General features: G+C 36.7%; 2 protein-coding genes and 1 long non-coding RNA gene across 5 annotated transcripts in view; 1 reads left to right on the top strand and 2 right to left on the bottom strand.

Moving 5' to 3' along the window:
* The window catches only part of LOC129768173 (phosphatase and actin regulator 4-like), a 424,364-nt gene extending 413,584 nt beyond the window's left edge, over positions 1-10,780 (top strand). For both annotated transcript variants that reach the window (XM_055769640.1, XM_055769641.1), the window contains exon 15: positions 7,888-10,780. The gene's annotated coding sequence lies outside the window, so the exon portion shown is untranslated. The remainder of the gene's footprint in view (positions 1-7,887) is intronic.
* Positions 1-13,345, bottom strand: part of LOC129768176 (uncharacterized) — a 77,166-nt gene that overhangs the window by 53,915 nt on the left and 9,906 nt on the right. The window lies entirely within an intron of this gene.
* Positions 4,574-11,777, bottom strand: LOC129768180 (uncharacterized). Its single transcript, XR_008741647.1, has 3 exons — positions 11,363-11,777; positions 4,973-5,254; positions 4,574-4,916 (listed from the first exon to the last, which is right to left on the bottom strand). It is a non-coding gene; the product is annotated as an uncharacterized LOC129768180 (long non-coding RNA).

Genomic DNA, 13,345 nt, shown 5'->3' with positions numbered 1-13,345 from the left:
CGGGACATCTGATTCTCAATATTTCCACAGCATCTTATATTTTCGACCTCTCATATCGTATGTGTTTCTGACCGGCATTGGTTTTACTCATCGCAATATAGCAAATGAAATCTGTTGGGTGGAATAAGAAATGAGTTGAAAAATGGGTGTCCTTGTTCCAGCCATGTTTATTTTGATTATAACTAATAACTAATACAGGTGACATTAAATTCAAAACAGCTCTAACAATTATTTGACGTTCTGCACATACTAGTTAACAACTTATTAACATTTTAGTTTGTGCGAAATTCTGGGATGTGAAAAACATGACTTTTCTGCATCTCCAAGAGCGATAGGCCAAACGCAGTCATCTATGTATGAAGCGATCACTACTACTAATGCGCCACCTTGCGTAGAAATGGTTAGCGTCGAATAAACTGCAAAGTTTAAAGCCTCTTTGAAACAAAGAACAAGAAATGACATTTGAGGTTCAACTTTTTTTCTGAACGGAAACGATAGAATAACACACACACACGCATTATTGTTGATTGAACAGGTAGCTCATTTGGTCACGCATCGCCTCTGAGTTCTATAATGTAGAGACACCGCAAAATCACGACAGCAGAATTTAGGCAGAATTTAGGGAAAAACTGCTTGCATGGATGTCTCATCTCATTTGAATAACCGCATAAGTGTCTCAAGCGACAAAATCATTTACAAATCGATTTCGTTTTTGTATGTCTAGTTATACTGGCATCAAGTAGCTTCGAATTTTGCATACTGCATAAAAACATTGGATTTTAGTTAACTTCTCGAACTCTATTCGGTATCGATCTCCGACCACCAGTTCTCGTCAGAATTTGAGTCTGGCGATTCGTTTAACAGCAAACTTACATCAATCTTTCGATCAGAAAACGCCGATCATGGATACTTTGAACTATTGTTCTGTATGATCATCCATTTTGATGACATTCAGTTGACTTAGTTGATTAGTTGATTTTCAGACAGAATGAACACGTTTTTGAAATTAAAATTATGAATGAAAATTACGTTCTGTGTATCAAATTTATCAAATAAGTATTCTATTTCAATGAAAAACACTTTGCAGGCGGCGAAAAAGTCTCATATGAAAATTGTTTTTGACGACAACTTTATATTATAATGAAAAATCTCAGTAAAATGTTGGAAATGTATAGACAAATGATTAAATAAAAATCAGGAATGCGTGTTTTAAGTAATTTGATAACATGGTGTGAACAATTTCATTTAAATTTTAACATTTTAAAATTGGTTCGTGTCTTCTAATCTGATAAAGATTACACTATCGAGTTTGGGACCCAAATTGAAAGTCGTCACCAGACATCGACACTAACAACTGAGCTGAAGAGCTTTTAGATCAGCTGAGCTGATCTGAGCTGTTCATCATGATGAACTGGATTGCACGCCTCTAGTCACAACACGCAGCAGAGATTATCTTAAGGTAACCTGAGAAGGAAAGCCTGAACAATTTATTGGGCCAGCTATTGTTATTTAATTATTCAACGCACCTTTTTTGTCGAAATTTCATCGCGACAGCGAGAAAATAACTGTGGGAAACCTGAGAAGTAACTGAGAAGAACTCCTCTAAATTCATTCGACCCGACGATACATTCCATCATTTGTCAAACTCCAAGAACTCCAATCGCTACGGAGGAGAATTATCTTTCGGAAAGCTGAGAAAGTAACCGAATGGACTCCTCTAAATACAATCGGACCGGTGATATACTCTGTTATTCAATGCGCGTAGTCTTCATTCGTAATCTTCATAACGAAGGGTTATCTTTGGGAAACCTGAGAAGGTAACCTAGAGAACTTCTGTAAAATTAGTCAAACTTGCGGTTATCGTTAATCATCGAGCGTATTCTTTATCAATGTTTTTAAAAGGATAAAAGAATTAGAAAAAGTCGACAAAATCGATGACTGCGAATGCTTGTAAAATATATTCGATGATTGAAAATGAAATCTATAAATAGGAAGTAATTATTTTCGAGGTTACGAATGCGTGGGAAGAAACTAAAATCCTTTGTTCCTGGAAGTCAGCTATTCTGCAGTGTGTGGATCCTTTTCCTGCAACATTTTTTTCCCTCGCTCCCATTTCTACGTTCCCTCGCTGTATAAAAAAAAATCCAGCTGCTCTAAAACAAAAAATGAAAGCTTTGTCTCCTGGAAACACTGTGCATATCGATAAGAGCGGCGAATAAGTCTCCGCTGTTTCATTATTTGCAATAATCACCGTAACTAATATCACTCGCGAAAAAAATCAAAATAAATGGAATACAAGCAGACGGAGAATATTTGATATTATACACAATTTCTCTCTACCTCTCACGCTGCATATTGATCGCCATTTGGATTTTACACAAATAAGAACGTTATACTAAGTTTTAAGTTAGTTGAATATGCATTTCACATAGCTAACACTAGAGCCCTTTTTTTTCAAATTCACTATGCTATGCGGTTTCAGCTTCTCTTCTTTCGATGTGTCCTAGAAATGAAAGCTTTTGGTCAAATAGAACCTCGAGGATTCAGGCCAAGTTGACTCTTTTGATGAACCTACCGATTGTCAGATATGGTCGTAGCTTTTTGTGGCCTCACAATGGAAATTCCGGCTCAAAGTTTTCTTTTTGCTAGCTCTGAGGAAGTGCTTCGGGCTATAAACAATATGTAACTGCATAGGTCAATACCTCAATGTTCTGAGGAATAACTTCAAATATTGATGGCATTGCTATCAAGAAGAGGCATACTGACAGAACAAAATTCTATGATACGTAAGAAAATTTACTTGAAGTTTGGTGTCTGACAGCGCTCCTCCGGAGGACACTTCGAAGTTTTCGTTCACAAAAAAGTCCTTATTGGTAAAGTCGGTTTAGAATGACGTGTTTCTTTGTTGTATCATATGCAGGGATGGTAAAACATCACATTCAACGATCAATGAATAAGTATATCCCTCTAGTCGAATGTTTTTAAATCACCCCCAGCAGGCGATGCCCTTTTATTCTATATGTGTACACAGAGAGAATACTTGGAACGGTGAGCTACCAAGATCTCAAAAAAGCAATATGAAAGGGGAATCCCCACTGCATGCACTCTCGAAGCATTACTTCTACTACTCAAGTTTTATCGTGAGTGCAAGCCACAAACGATTAATCCCATTCCATAGAGCGGATGATGAGTTCTTGATCGGAAAGTGTACAAGAGACGATCAACTGAAATCTTACGACACTCGTCGAAGGATTTTTAATGCTCTATTGCACTGACCGCAGTGAGTGGCTAACTCAGTCTCGTGTCAAGTTTATTTTGCTGTTGTTTTCCGTCCGACAGCCAACAGACGGGTAATCGATGCAATTGATTAATTTTATTACCAGCAGATATGGGCGAATTTCATCCCGCCCAAAATCGTTTTTTAGATTCCAATAATTCTTAACATTCACGTTTCTCTCCAAATATTTTTTCCAATAGTAATTCAATAAGAAACACCTTTCGAATTCGATTGAATTTCAGACCCTTTCTTATTTTGTAGATAAAATGGATCACATATTTGATTAATTCAATTCTGTGTGAATACGTTCTTCGTTGCGAATAAATGTAATGAATTTGTATGGACGTATGTTATTCATATATCGTGGACTTCCGACATATGTGGCAGTAGATTTATCGAACGACTAATGTTTTTTATATCCCTTGAAACTTGTTGCATCTCTTAAGTGTACATACTGCTTTGACAGCAGATTTGCACGGTTGAATCTGGTTAATTTCAGGTATTCAGACTTCATATTGTCGAATGAATACTGTTGGAACAATCGGTATCGCAGAAAATGATTATCAACATCCTACCTAATCATCAAACGGTATGCGAAGAATTTCAGTGAACTGACGGCATTGGAATATATGCTTTGTGAGGACCACACAATTATTATCAGAACAGATAAACGTCCGACTGGAAGTCATGAACATCAATTCAATGTTCCCAAGATAAATTTATCTTTTGAAGGTCATTAACCTTTCTAAAGATGATCAGATAGAACATATTCCAATGTCGTCTGGAATAACCTGTCCAACACCTTATGATCGTAATATTGTTTTTGCTATTGTTCTGATGTTTCATAACACGGCACTCTATTGATTATTCGCCGAAAATGAATAAAAAATGCCCTTGAAGTTAGCCTACGGTTTTAGTAGCAGTGCAATATGGTAAGCCAGTCTCAGCATAAGAAAACATTTAAAAATAAAGCTTAATTTTTTTGAATGAATCAATAGTAAAACAAAACGTAAAAAAAATTCTCAGCTTTATGATAGCAGATAATCATTATCCATTTGAGTTGTATGAGTATTCCCCCCACAAACTGTGGACAGTCTATCGGCATACAAATTATGTAGAGTTCCACCAGGGTACGTATATGGAAAGGTAGTCTGGACTGACTAGTGCATCAATAGTAGTGAGTCTGTGACGTGTTAGCCTTGCAAGTATCATGGAGTGGTATAATAAATTTGTCTAAATAAGTTTATATCTATTGTATTTAAGCTTAATATATACATTAATTCATTACAGCGTAAAGATAATCTATTTTGATTAAAAACCTAATCAAAACATAGGGGAAATTGTGATTCGGTAATTCGGATTTTAGCTTCCTGAAGCTCTCTGTGGCTCTTTGACACCTCCTGCCGCAGTGCTTGAACTAAGCCATCAGAACCGGCCGAATCGCTAGGTTTTTCATTAGAGATGTTGATGATGCTGCTACCGTTCTTCTTTGACGGAATATCCCGCTCGGGATAGTCTTGTTCAGTCCCATTAGAAAGCTGGGCCGATTCCGCGGATTTTACGGATGCTTTTCAGCGAGCTGTCCGGTTTTGATTTACCGAGGCATGAGAATCGTTGGCCTTTCTGACAGTAGGAACAGCTAAAAATAAACTGTTTTGTGTACTAATTGTATAATCTGGATTTGTTTAAATTTACCTGTTGGTATCAGTTTTCGACGATAGTGTACTTCCAAGCCATCGATATGCACGAAACAATCTAGACTGAAGTGAAGCGAGCAAATGTACATGTTTTTAGTATTGCTGTTTAGGTCCTGTCCGAAGAATCAAAACTATTTCATCCGAATGGTCACATCCCTCGGGAATCGATGAAATGATAATTTGTGGGATATGTTTTCATAATTCGAGTTGGACTCGAGCCCGAGTATCAATGACCGAACACTAACGCATCCGGGTGTCACACATCGACCCATAGAGTTGTCTGAAAATGGAAATATTTTATATATATTCCTTCGCAGTCGAGCCGCCGTATAAGACCAGTTTCAAAAAGCAGCACAGATACAACACATCCAGGGTACTAATTCCGGAAAGCCTTTCAAGTTAATGGTTCACTAACTACTCTATCTCACGTATTGTTGAAGAATTAAAAAAAAGTAGCAAAACACGTAATATTCGCAACAAAAAAAAATACTTGTTATGAATTGCTATGCGGACGCTACTTTTCGTCAAAGCTAAGATGTCATAGTTGAGAGTGTATAAGTGAAACGTGTCCTACACACTTCGAGTCCAGGTTACCTTGTCATAAACGTACCCTGGAATTCCACAATCCAAAAATTTTATGAGCAAATATTTACGTGCTTACACAAAAAACACATGTTGGCATAATTGCGCTAATTTATGTTTTTGATAAACTCAAGGCAATCAAGGTCTTTTTCACCAGTTTACTCGGGCCCGAAAAAAGTGGGCTGTATTTGGGCTGGCGGAAAAATATATCTCGCAAGACCACGTGTTCGATGTCGTAATAGCTTTGGCCAATAACGCATTTACATTCACTCATAAAATTAGTGATTTGAGGGGGATTATTGTTTATAGTTACTTGTAGATAAATTTAAACACCATCTGAGAAATCCTCTCTGGAACATTAAACATTAAAGATTTCGAACGCTTATAGCTCGAACATTTCGTACTGGATAGGAGAGATGTTTGCATCACTTGATAGGGAATATTTCTACGCATCTATCGCAACTAACAAAATGTTGTTTTTCATTAGATAAACAATTGAATAACTGTAAAATATTAGGCGTTATCTAAACGCCCTAACTGCATCGTTTTGATTGGCCCGATTTACGGTTTCCCTAACACAGCCATCAAAACCAAGCAGCCTTGGGGAAATCGGCATTGCAAATACATGAAAGTAGGGGGACTTTTGTTCTCATCGAAAAATGTTCCCTAATACAGACTTTAAAACCAAGCAGCGAAATCGGCATTGCAAGCACACGAAAGAGCCTAGAGGCGAGTGAACTGAAAAGTTTAAACCCTCTTAAAGCCAAAAAGAAGAAAAAGAACACACGAAAGTAGGGGGAGCTTTTGTTCCCACCGAAATGTGTTCCCTAATAGAGATTTCTAAACCAAGGTGCCTGGAGAAATCGGTATTTCAAATTCATGCAAGTCGGGGGTATTTTTGTTCCGACTGGAATGTGTTTCCCTAACACAGACTTCAAATCCATGAAGCGTGGGGAAATCGGCATTGCGAATTCATACATATCGGGGGTATTTTTGTTCCGATTGAAATGTGTTTCCCTAACACAGACTTCAAAACCGAGGTTTCTGGGGAAATCGGCTCTGCAAATAAATGCAAACTACGAGTACTTTTGTCCTCGCTTGCCTTTGTACAGAGTGGAATATGTCTGTCCTAACATGATCTTCTAAACTTAGGAACCTGGGAAAATCGTGCAGCCACTAGAAGCGAATGAACTTCCCAGTTTCAAGCAAATTCGAGATTCGAGAAGTATGTACACTTTTGGGATGTAAACTTCAGAGGGAAATGTAAAATAAAATAATCGTTTGATAATTTTTTTTTGTCTTTATTGGAAAGATTTTCAGCCTTAGGCTGGTTCATCAAACGTTTGATAATTCTTCCGTACATATATTTTGTTCTAGTCATCATACCAAACGTAAAAGGTCCGTCATTAAATTTACTTGTAACGAAGAACAATCAATCACAATAAATGAATTGACTTTACACGGCATTTGTTCATTTTTTTCACTCACAGAGCAAATATATTGAACTCAATTGAATTTGAAAACTGTTTCATTCAATCAAGAATTTAATCAATACAAACGAATGATTGCTCAGCTAAGGTAGTTCCACGTGAACCTTGCGGTTATATCATAGATATAACCCACTAATTTTTTTTTACTTTATCCAGTTTCATCGAAGTTAACGCGCTCGGGATGGAAAATTGAACGCCCGGACGAGAGAACGAGAATCGTGAAGCGTACGCCATAGAGATACTCATTCCCATGGAGCAAATTCTTGTTACGAGTTGTAAACAAAACGAGGAAGGAGAGTAACTCAATTATTCGAACTAGTTTCAGTCTAGCAATGCTTTGGTCAACTCGGAATTACCAAAGAAAAACATTTGGTTATGATGGGAGAGGATTAATCGTTAGTCTTAGTTTGTACAGATCGCGATCTGTGCAGTTTGCGATTAATCGTAAATCACATCATGCTCTCTTATTTTCCATCGGTTATTAAATAGTTTCCATGTTGAACTTACAGATAGTATTGTTCTATTTTGTTTTTAGAAAACATGTTTAAAAAATCGTACGTTGAGAAAATTGATCATTTGATCGATTCTACACAAACAATTCTCAGATTCCATTCATCTATATAATCAACAGTTTCGAGCTGTGAGTTCTATAAGATACATATACTCTCTTTTGAAAAATTAGTCTTGAGTCGCAATGGTCTATTAACTCATAAAAAACCATTATCTCCTACACTGACGCTATGCTGAAAGTTCAATGAAGTTGGAGAGGATTTTTCTTGCAGATAACGCTTAGAAATACTCTAATAAATTCAATTGTTAACTTTCTGTTTTTTTTTTGTAGGTGATAATAGATGCTATGCAGGATGAAAACACTTTGCCGTTCATTGCTTTATTTTTCGCATACAACATTCCCAACACAAGACCTAGGAACATAACTAATGACTCCAGCAGATCCAGCTGATACTGTACCATGCAACGCTGACAGGACGTGATAAAAAAATATATACAAACCACGCCAAACACAAACAACAACCGGACAAAAACGAACACATACATTTGAAAATCAATTCAACAGTAAGTACGAACCACACGACCACACACCCAACCCGACAAAATTTCGACAAACGTAACGTAAGCACGTTTCAAATATCACCCTACCGTATCCTCGAAGGGCTAGACTTATCAATGGTGTAATACTTCCCGAAAGCATGAGCGGAGTAAGAACCAGCTTGAACCGACGGTGGATGTACGCAAATGTTCACAAAGCATTATTCAATTTTGTAATAAAAACCAAGACGAGGGAAAACGAAACAAACAAAAAAACTGGAGTTTAAATTAGTAACAAGAATAAGCAAAAAACAAAATGTTTCAGTAAGAATTTAAAGGAAACCTAAAAATATTAATGAAAAATAATAATACTGTGATAATGTTAACGTTATTAGAATGTTACTGACAAACAAACAAACAAAAAAATGAAACATGAAACGGTGAGAAATAGTTGTTAGAGTCGATGGAGTGAAATTAGAACAACTGACACGAAACGAAAAACACTTTGTGGTGGCACCATTTATCGGAAAGTGTGTGCTGTGAGAGATTTGTAGTTGAGCATGAGAGTGGTGATGTACGATCTTCGTTGGAAACAACAGGAGCAGATGCAAAACATTTCTAGGTATTTCCAAGGAAAGAATTTGTTTCCGTCTTACAGACTTTTAAACCGAAGCAAATTCGAAGAAAGAAACACATTGAAATCCATCTTGCTTCAACTTTTTCCATCACACGAACATTCATATGTCACACACACTCACGATGTACATTCAACTATTTTTTAATTTGTTTCCAAGGTACCATATTGCTGCACATGGCAAATGAAATAGGCGTGTTTGTAATGGGTACAAACGGAAATGATAGGAACTTTTCTACTCCTGCTAGCATAAATAGACAACTAGCCGGCCAAAAGTGCAACTTTGAGCAGAAGGCTAACAATTAACAAAGATTCTGACATATGTAAAAGAAGAAACCGAAAGCCGAAAACATGGATTCTTGTATTATCACAAGAAGAAGAAAAAATCTTTGATGCATGCAGCACGAGTCACACATTTTGAGCGATTAGTGAACCGGTTGATCTGGCTAACCACTAATCGAAAAGTGAGCTGCTTATACAGTTTCAGCAAACCGTAAATAGAACTCGGCTAGTTATTGTGAACGATTTCCGGGTACGAGAAAGCAGCTGTATTTGTACATATCTTGTGAAAATAATACTGCATTGCAAAATAATAATACTAATAATAATAAGACAACAACTAATCAAGCAGTATGCATATAAATAAAAACACAGGACGAAACAACAAGCAAAGATAAGCAAATTGGTGGACATATTTTTTTCGAAATGACAGATATAAATTAATCAAGAAAGGAGCGGACGAAGAAACTACGGAAGTAATATCTAGAAGGAGCATAACATAGAAAAGAAAAGAAAAATCGGACGAAAGAAAGGAAATTAATGCAACCAATGTTTAGAACAAAACATAACGACAAAACATGATCACAAGCAATTAAACTAATCGGACCCATTGATAAGTATAGTTAAAATCCAAATAAGCAGCCTAGTAGTATGCGAATGGAGAACAAACAAATTCTATGTCTGTGTACATTTTAGTGGAACAAAATGGGCGAAGAAAAAAAAATCGAACGAAAAATCGTTCCCAATCCAATGACTGTTTCGTTCCTTTCGCGTCGAGAGCGCTGAGAAAAATATGTGGTAATTCGTGAAAAGGCAACAATACAATACAAATTAAATTTAATTTCGTTTTCGTTCACTTTTGCTCGTAAGTTTTACATTACTTCACCCGTAAATCTAAGCTAGTGCGAAATTTAGTATCTTCAGTTTTATTTGTCTGTAGCGAATGAGAACAAGATACACACAAACACACATACAACCATCTGTAAGCTAGGGTAACAAAATACCAAGGTTTTTTTCTGTTATGCAAATTAAGCATTCTATTCGTCTCCTCAAAGTAACGGAAATTACACTGGAGAAGTGCTAAGTCTCTGTGGAAGTTTTGTAGAAAAAAAATTACATGAAGCGTACAAAAAAGGCGAACACAATTGACAATTAACCACTACATCATAGCCGACGATTTCGCTTCTTCGTTACGTTGTCGTACAAGCCAACACACATAATTAGAAGCTTCTGTGGGGAAAAAAAGCGAGTAAAGCAAACTGAAATGATTTTGTAAAAAGTAAAACAATGTAAGCATTCAATTAGTGACGTTTTTCACGTGATCATCTTATCATCATAAGAAACAGAAAAATTAAAAGTGAAGAAAAATCAAGCATACAAAACATACGAAGCAAAGGAAAAACACGCATAACGCAGAACCGAATCATTAAGAAAACAAAAAAAAATGGCCGTCTAAAAGACTACTGTAACGAAAACAAACTTTCATACGAACCTATTCGAGTTGATGAACAAAAAAAACTTATTTCTCGTGAAATACGGAACAAAATCAATATGCGAAGGCACAGACGTTGAATTTTTGGACTACTTTGAGAAAAAATAACCACACCAAAAGGAAACAAAACACAAATAAACATAGAAAAGTTATATGAACAGAAAAAAATCGCGTTCGAGCGTGCATATATTATACTGGTGAAAAAACAAAAACTGGAAATCAATAATTTGAAAAAAATGGAGAAAAAAATAATGACAAATAAAACAAATAATGAATTTAGAAGCCGACTTGTTGATTGATGGCCGAACGCATACCCTTCGGAGGACCTCCGAAGGCCACGTGTCGCCTCTAAACGCGCTAAAACGCGCTGACAACCAAGATATTTTGCTTCGATCGAGCGACTGAAGCGACTCAAAAACACAGGGATTGGCTGAGACCGGGCAAAGTACTAAAGAACACGGAAGGGCAACTCGAGAGTAGTTTTCATTTTTAACAAAATATCGATTCAGAATATCACAGCCCACAAAACCCATTCATTTTTCCAAAGACTATACATCAAACTGCTGTAGTGTTCTCTCCAATTTTCGACTTAAATTCGACCGAAAATTGGGGGATCATATCTACTATTCGCTGTAACACAAGGATCAAGCGATTAGTTATCAGTTATCATTATTATAAACGTGACTGTGGCTTTTAATACCAAGATAGATATCACATGAAGAGCTAACTATGGGTCATGGATGAGTCTCACTTTTTATTTGATTTATTGTGCAACGCAAGAGCTTCACGACATTCACTAAGACGTGACGCGAAACAAAACAAAACACTTATTGTTTTTACCATTTTCAACGGTTTAGAATTTACCTTAAAAGTCGACCAGTTTCGGGTGCGAAGTTTCCTATCTACGGGACAATGTCCGACTCCGCTGGAAGGATGAATCTCCATTTTAGAAACGTATTCTTTTGTTTATTGATCCATTCCAATTTGCGACGTTCTACATCAAAGATTTCCCATCTGATTCTCGCAAAGTTATCAAATTTTACATCGGCGATGGACTTAAATGCACCATCCGCCTTTCGCCGTGCAGAGACTACACGCTGATAGTTGCGTCGTCAAACCCAACAAGGCGATGAATACATTTCTAAACGACTTAAAATGAGGTACTTCTCTCATGACATTGAGACCACTGTCATACTGATTCTATAGGACAAAGGTCTCAAACCGATAGAATCTCACAAAATTGCTCGTTATAGCACCTCTCAAAAATAGCGAGACCAACTGTATCTCGTCCACTTTCAGAAGACTTCAAATGGCCTGGAGGAGCTACAGAACGTGTTGACTCTATTCCACACAAAGTGGAAACCCACACAAAGCAACAAGCAAGAAATGCCTCAAGTAGAGATGGGCAAAACAGTTCACTTTGATGAACGGTTCACTCACTAACCGTTCATCTAAGTGAATCAGTTCTTTTGAACCGTTCTTTCGCTCTTTCGTTCAGCGGTATTAAGAACAACATAGAATGTTAGCTGCAACTAGAGGTGTGCAAATCAGCTCATCATGATGAACAGCTCTGATCATATCAGCTCATCTAAATGAGCTGTTCTTTATGAACAGCTCTTCAGCTCAGTTGTCAGTGCCGACTTTCAATTTGGGTCCCAAACTCGATAGCCACGAAGCCAGTTTGAAAATGTTAAAATTGAAATGAAATTTTTCACACCATATTATTAATTACTTGAAACACGTATTCCAGACTATTATTTACAACAGACTCGGCGAGTACAACATTTCCGACATTTTTACTGAGGCTTTACATTACAATAGAAAGTTTTCTTCAAAAAAAAAATCTTATGAGATTTTTGCACCGCCTGCAAACAAAGTGTTTTTCATTGAAATAGAATACTCATTTGATACACAGAAGTTAATTTTCATTAATAATTTGAATTTTAAAAACGTGTTCATTCTGCCTGAGAACTCACTTCAAAGAGTCGATTCTTCGGAACAGCTCATGAGCGGATGGCACATCTCTAATATACACACTTGTGAATTAATTGCATTTGCGGGAGGATTGTAAACTGTAAACTATGAACTAATCGGTGGCTTATGGTTATTTTTTACAGTTACTGTTTCGGGGATCTTTGTTTTATGATACACTAGCTGTACCCTGCCACGCTATGCTGTGGCACATTGTGGTTGCATGGCTGGGTTGAATTTTTCATTTGTTTATGTTGTAACAACAATCCTAGATGTGTTTGGTTGTTTTGTATATTGTATCAAAGTTTGAGCTCAATCGGTTCCGTACTTTTCGAGTTTTTGACGCGTACACAAACGAACAGAACATTTTTTTATATACAGCCATTCCATGGCAAACCGTTATAGTGGTTCTCAGATTTTCGTGAAAAGTGGTAGTTTTGTTCTTTGTCGCAAAACATTAGACCCGTATTTTTTTATTTTTTTGTTAGAGTGCCCATTTTCATTTTAGGCTGATCCGAAATATCGACTTTTTCCCCTTTTCCAAAAATGACATTTTTCAAAAAATCATAACTTGTGAACTACTGAACCGATTTAGATGGTCGACATATCAAACTAAAGCTAATTAGTCATTCTTGGAAAAATGCTACGCTTGCAAAAATTCCAGGTTTTGGTTTTGTCATTATTGATTGTATTCGTTTTTTATAGTTTTTGTTACGAAACCACAGGGCAGTTTCGTACAGTAGGAGGGTGAGCTCACCCAGCAAACATTAAGTCGTATGAATAGCTATAATTGGAGGCGATATACATACAACCAAGACACATTTGTATGATATATGATGCAGATAACTAGCACACACACGCCTACACACAAAAGTG

The sequence above is a fragment of the Toxorhynchites rutilus genome, chromosome 2 (assembly GCF_029784135.1).
Source record: "Toxorhynchites rutilus septentrionalis strain SRP chromosome 2, ASM2978413v1, whole genome shotgun sequence".
Taxonomy (NCBI): Eukaryota; Metazoa; Arthropoda; class Insecta; order Diptera; family Culicidae; genus Toxorhynchites; species Toxorhynchites rutilus.
Note: the sequence above shows the minus strand (reverse complement) of the source record. Positions and strands in the feature narration are given on the sequence as shown.